We start from the raw sequence: 6,973 nt of genomic DNA, 5'->3' as shown, positions 1-6,973 counted from the left end.
TTGTGGATTTGAATGATATCTTGCCTTATTCCCTTTACCATTCACGCTGGCTCCACAGGATTTTCATATGACAGAGAATGCTCTTTAGGATTCAATAAGTAAGCGATGTTGTCATGAATGTGCTTATTATTTTTCTCCTTGGTGCTTATGTCCGTCACCTTATCTTCCCTTATTTCTCTCCTCTGCTTTCCCTCTCTGCTTATCATTCTCCTTGATTTTCTCCTTTCTGGCTTTGTCCTCTTTGGTCCTTCACTAGTTAACTCTTAGCTGTTTCTCTCTCCCTTTCTCTAGCTTCTTGCCTTTCCCTGCTCTTGCATTAGCCCCCCTACTCTGGCTTTCCTACTACCCACTCCACTCCACCTCCTTGTTGATCTCTCTCCGTATGCTGGGCCCTGCAGACCTCTCATCAGCTCTCCTCCAGCTAAGGAGCATTGGCAGAGCAGGGCAATGGGCTAGCAGTTCATGCTGGTTCCTGTTTCAAATAAGATGCTCACGTTTATTATGGAAATAATCGCTCTGTGGATAACTTTGCTTTGACCACAAATCTGTAAGTGCTGCTTATAGTTTAGCATTTTCCATTTCTACTAAATGCATAAATGGGAGGAAAATAATGGGATTTAACATAATGAATTGAAAAGTATTGTAATTCCATTGCATTCCATAAATACTTAAGAGAAAACATGTAGAAAGGTAATAATTTTTTGAGATAGCTTAGGTTGTCAATATAGAAATGTATTCACTTGAAATTAAAAAAAAATAAAAGGGAAAGAAAATAAGTAAGATGTTGGGGAGGAGGGGAGAAACTCTCAGTATGCATATATTCATAATCAGACAGATCAATCTTCTATGTCCAGGGACAGACCTTATACCCAGGAAAATGTTTAAAAAGTAAAAATACCAACAGAAATCAAACTTCAATTGTATTTGATCAGAGTGGGATACTGATCTTGTGAAAGCTATAGCTACCCTTTTCAAGGCACCCCTGGCTGTACTGTTGTAACACTGGATGACTTTTGGTCACCTCCACGAGCTGATGATTTTGATCCAGCCTGTGAGGCAAAGGCATGCACAACATACAGAAAATCATCACGAATGGCAAGAACTGTTGTCCAGTTTGATGAGTTCAGCAAGAGTTAAAACGAGCTCTTTCCTCCTGGCAATTTTCTCACAAGAGAAAAATGGCATTATAGGGCTGCTAATATATCTAGAGGACTAAAAGGGGCTGTTTGCCAGAGCAGCAGCACAGAACAATAAAATAACGCAATGCTTGCTGAAAATATAAAATAAAAAGATCTTTATAGAGCGCAAACCTTCATTAATACAGAAAAAAAAAGGTATGTCCCAGGAGACAATTTCATAATTTGTCTTCAGTTGTCAAGGAACAGAAAACATTCAGGGTCTCTAATTTCAGCCATCTTTTTCCTCTAAGAACTATGAACTTTAAAATCACCCACTCCCCTTTCTTGAGCTTTTTAATCCAGATCATAATTAGAGCTTTTCATTGCTGCCTTAACTTTTCAAGCTTCAATATGAGGTGTGTTTTGACTCCTTAATCTATTTTGGGCAAGCTGTTCCACCACTCCAGAGACCCAAATGAGACCCCAAAATGAGGAGCCAGGTTTTCCTTACTTTCCATTGTATCTCAGGAGAAGTACAGCGAGCAACAAAAGTGACTCAAATCTCAAATAGGCTGAACCTCTTTCAGGATGTCTCTCTTGACTGATACCTAAGAAACTACAGGAGGCTGTATTACTAATTAAAATTCCTAATTGCTTGAAATTAGGCTGAATTAGAGATGATGAAAGACCTGAAATATGCATGGTGCTGTGCAAAGATGTGAAAAGTATACAATGCCCACCTCAAAGATTTTGCAGTCCAACCTGCTGAACGATACGGGATCGCACAACAGGAAGACCCAGAGGGAGGTGTTGTCTTAAGGCCCAGTTCAAAGCACGTTGAAGTAAATGAGCCTTGATGGATTTCAGTGAGCTTTAGCTAAGGCTGTACACTGCTTTCCCATGGGATGTTTATGGGGGTGAGCAAAGCAGCTTTCACTTCAAGAAAGTAGTGAGGTGTGACTGCCTGTCTGATGCACAGGCACTGCCTGTTATGCCTGACATCACTTGTCATGTGTAAAAGGTGTTTCTCTCGATGAATGTTGTGCTTTGCATGTTCTGCTCTCTTTTGTGTTGTACTAACACTTCTGCCTAAGCAGCCTGTAGCCCTCAGAAACTTCTACATGCTGTTCGAGCTGTCCACATATTTTCCTGACCTTTCTCAAAGGCAAGAAGCAGCTGCATTACTGCATCCTTGCTGACAGCTTCAGTCTGGGTTTTGCATCTGCTGTCATCTTGCCATCCAGTCTTCACTATTCTTCAAAGAAATGCCTTATTTCAAAACAAAATTATTACAGTTTGGACCAAAACTGGCTTACTGAGCTTGTACAAAAACTTGTGCTTGTAGAGTAGGTAGAAGGAGGATAGGGAGATAGTATAGAAATACTAGTATGCTAGTACAGAATAGTAAATACTTTCTATACTAGTTTATTTCTACTAGTTTATTTCTATATACTATATACTAAATTGCTAAATACTGGCTTATTTCTCCCCAGTCTTTTACTTTAAAATGATAGCAATATTTAAATGCCAGATCTGATCAACCGTTAAACTATAGAGACGCAAAGAGATGATAATTAACCTACAAATCTAATCTTTTTGTGTTTTTTTTTTTCCTGTGGGAATAGGTGGTAGCATATGTTATTATTGCTTGACCTATCAAGCTAACTGCTATCAAGCAAATAGGCTGAAATCCTGTTTTTCCATAAGTCAAATTTCTATTGGCATATTTCAGCCAAAATTGTTCAGCCACTTCAGAAAAGACATCTAAGATAAAAGCAGATTGTTTGCTCACATTAGCAAAGGTAGGCTTTGCTCTGGTACTTAACAGTGTTTTCATGCACAGTGATTTTTCAACCGTGAACAATGTTATTTTAATGCATTTGTGTGCAGGATGTGTGTGTTGTGTAGAATTCTCTAGGTTTTTAAGCAAGTAACCTGTAACAATCAGAATTTTATCGACTCTGTCATCTGAGGTAGCAAGCAGTCAACAACAGAAGTGATTCACGTGGATTTGACAACAGCAAGGAAAATGAGTGGAATTCAAGAAACATGGATTATAGTAAGAACAGCGCTGTGCTAAATAGAAATATCCAAGCTAGCAAAGGTACTGGGAACCTGAATCATGATTCTGTTAGTGTAGTACTCTCCCTGAGCTATTCTCCCCTTCCAACAAGTGCAAAAGAAACAGCAAATTTGTCCAGATAGATCTTTGTGCATAAACAGCTTTATTGATTTAGGTATGGAACGCCACCATAGCCATGAATTGTGCAGTTGAGATCTACCCTTGGATCAAATTTAAGCTCTGGAGGGAGTTTTCTCTACTGCATAAGGACTATTATGTCCTTTACTTTCAAGCTTAATTTCATCTGGCCCTTTGCAAGAGAGTATCCATGTTGCAGTCCTTTCCCCACTCCATCACTGGAGCCTCATCACAGTTCCACACAGCCAACTTTATTTCACTTTTGATAAAAGTGAAAGTCACCTTGTCTGAACAACCCTCATCTCCCCTTTTAGACAGTCAGTACCAACTCCTGAGCCCACAGCCATGCTTTAACTTTTGACTAGGTGCCACGTATTTCCCTTCTAGCAGTACTGACTTTTGAGTCTCCAGACCTTTCGCCAAAGCAGCAAAACTTTCCACCTCCTGGCCTTTCATTCAAGGTTTTTCCAAGGTCCAAAGCCTTCAGTCAACTCCGTGCTCATGCTCTTCTCCAGTATCAAAGTTCCTTTCCAGCTAGCTCCTTATTCCATTGACCTTGTACAGACATATCCCTTTTTCTCACCCCTCAACCCTGGCTCATAGTCATATCATATTCTCATATTCCCTCCTGTTATATTTTGTCCTTTGGCTTACTGGTTGCCATTTTGAGTCTTCTTGCCCCCGTGCCTAGTCTGGTTGCAGTTCCTGTTCACATTTATACAGCAGGCTTTAATTTTCTCCTTCCGCCTGTTCTTCCTCGACTTTCAGCCTTAGCCTCTTGCCCTGGCAGCCCCACTATCCTTTTCCCCACTTCCAGTCCCACTTTTCTCACAACATGCAGTACAAGTTTCTACCAGCAACCTCAAATCCCATCTCATGCCCCAGCAATGTCCTCATATCCTCCCTGGTCACCTCTGCTTTCCCATGTTGTCCAGTCCAGCTTTTAACCTTTTGTCATACAAATAGATCAGATTTTTCCTCCAGATTTCTCAGGCCCATGAAGAAAGATGGTACTGAGCACTCAGGAGAGAAAAGACCCTCAATTCTGAAGGCTGCACAACCAGAAGAGGTTGCAACTACTGCTTTAAGTGTAGTTTTTCTAAGTCTTTGCAACAGCATGCTGGAGCAGGCACAGTGGGAATCTTGGTAAATTTTAGCCTGGAGAGCTGAAGCAAGAGGGTATCTGTGGGACATAAGCCAACTGTGGCTTTTCAAAGGCCAAATCTGAGCAGCTTTTTCCAGAGAAAGAAAAGGCACATGCCTGCCAAAACACACAAAAGCATACTTGCATCATGGGTCTTCTAAAAAAAAAAGACAGAATCTTTTAACATAAGCAAAACAAATGTATTTTTCCATTCCATGACTGTTACCAAACCATTTGTGGGCTCATTTAAAAATAAATAAGTATTTAGGCAGAAGGAGGCAGCCAGCATGGAAAATTTGAGTTCAAACCAGTTAAATCATGGAAGGCTTGTAAGTAACTGAAAAAAGTATTCTAATAGGAAGCATAAAGCATACTGATTGCTGGCTGGTGCTAACAACTCCACATGTACTACTTTTCTGATTTTTTTTTTTACTAGCTAACCCTAAATACAGGCAACAATCTGAGACGATAACAAGAGGGTGTGAGAGGCACACTTAATAAATGTCATAACTGCTAGGCTTTCAGAAATGACAGAGGGGGATTGGCTGAAGCAGAAAACAAACTTTTCTCTTTACGTGTATTGATGAAACAGATAAACCACACACTGGGTCTAATCTGGGAATCTGGAGATGATCAAATGACTGTCAAAACAAAATGACAAATAGAGGAGGAAATACTGTTCCAAAGCCTGCTCATTGATTTAAACATTTATTGGTGCCAATAGGAATAAGAACAATGACAACCATCTGCTGATCTCTGCAATGAATTCTTTATCTATGCTTGAAAGCCTTGTGCAGAAATGGGAAGCTCTGTGTGAGTCTGTAGACAAAACAAGGTGTGTGCATGGCAGAAGTCCAGATGACACATTGCTTAGACCTCTCCAGGGATTAGAGATCAGGTTCTTGTGGAGATACTAACATCAGAGCTAACAATGCACTTCTAAATTTTGTGCTTTAATTAATCAACTACTGGCCAAAAAAAAGAGAGATTCTGATAAGAATGAGAGCTCAAAAAAGAACGTTGCTGTGAAAATGGAATCTGTAGTGACCTAACTGTGTATTGATGAATAAACAGAAAATTGGTAGAGGATATACTGGATTTTTTTTTCCCTTCTGTGGAAAATTCCATCAATTCCTGACCTCAGCTGGTAATTTTTTGTATTGTATGTACTGCTTCAATCCAAATCGAGCTGCTGCATGCTCACGGGAGTTGTGAATGCTAATTTTCTTTTGCAAAGTTATAACATATTGTAAGATATATTGGAACATCTATTTGCATCTATATGCAGAATTGGTAGAAGGGTGCTGCACAAGTCAAAGGGAAACAAAAACTGATGATTTTTTTAATTAGAGTGGCAATATCTTCCTCAAGTAAAGCAGTGGCAAGCTTTGCATCATTCCCATGTATATGCACATGTCAGATAATCACTATTTAACAGCTGCTATTCACCCTGAGTAATCACACAGTCCTAGTCTAACCCAGCAAATATAATTTTTGCCATCAGCCGTAAAAGGCCACAGGCTTGGTACTGACCTGACAGCCCAGGGTCTCAGGACTTCTCTGGGCCTGAGCTGGTTTTTCTGGTTTTAACAATAGTCCAGGGAATATTGCATGACCTGTGGTAGCTAATACCACGTGCAGTAAAGGTTTGACAGACCTCGGTAGTGTCTCAGTAGTGTGTGACATACAACAGCCCTGGATGTTCAGAGCGGCTGGGGAAGGCTTTTGTGCAATTCTCGATGAGTAGAAAGCAGATCTTGTTAAAAAAACAAAGGTTAAAAAAAAAAAGGGAAGGCAGGAAGTGAAGCCCAGAGCTACTGACTGCCAGGCCCAAAGGGATGTTGGAAGGGTGAGCACAGCTTCAGGGAAAAGGGGTAGATGTTGCTAAGTTTTCACGTATAACAATTTAGAATACTGTTGGGGAGGCTTTTCCATATTAACGTGGACTACAAGTGTTAATTGTATTGTAACTGACTAACAGTAACTGTTTGTTGCATTTTGGTGAGATGATTGTTAAAATTTTAACTAGGCTAAAAGTAAATTCTTGTCTCTGTATATATATGGTGTGTTCCCTTTTGCCCATAGCAAGTTTTTGAGTGCAACAATAGCTCAGAAACAACTTGCTTTTCTATGTCCTTCAAAGAAGAAATAATAGCAATAGTTAGATACTTAATTTTTAGTGGCAAGCATGGTATTTTATATTTTCTAACTGAGACTGAGAACACTATTGGCTTTATCCTGGAACAGACCAGCATTTCTGAACTGTGAGAACATGAGCTAGTTCATATGATGGTTTGAATGTAGCTAAGCTATCCAAAAATCTCTCTCTTCATTGGTAACTCTCTGTTAGGTCTGCACTGAAGTTACTGCAGAAATTAGTAGCAAATCACAGGTAAGATTTAGTCTAACTAGCTATGTCTATATTGCTGTATGCCTTTGTATGTATATGTCTATATACGTCTGTCTATCATATCTACAATGCCAGATTCTTGATTCAGTCTGAGTTCTAGT

General features: G+C 39.7%; 1 long non-coding RNA gene across 1 annotated transcript in view; it reads left to right on the top strand.

Moving 5' to 3' along the window:
* Window positions 1-355: 355 nt before the first annotated feature.
* Window positions 356-6,973, top strand: part of LOC106491652 (uncharacterized) — a 60,390-nt gene continuing 53,772 nt past the window's right edge. Inside the window, exon 1 of the long non-coding RNA XR_001293794.2 lies at window positions 356-547. This is a non-coding gene — a long non-coding RNA (uncharacterized lncRNA). The remainder of the gene's footprint in view (window positions 548-6,973) is intronic.

The sequence above is a fragment of the Apteryx mantelli genome, chromosome 1 (assembly GCF_036417845.1).
Source record: "Apteryx mantelli isolate bAptMan1 chromosome 1, bAptMan1.hap1, whole genome shotgun sequence".
NCBI classification, from domain to species: Eukaryota; Metazoa; Chordata; class Aves; order Apterygiformes; family Apterygidae; genus Apteryx; species Apteryx mantelli.
Note: the sequence above shows the minus strand (reverse complement) of the source record. Positions and strands in the feature narration are given on the sequence as shown.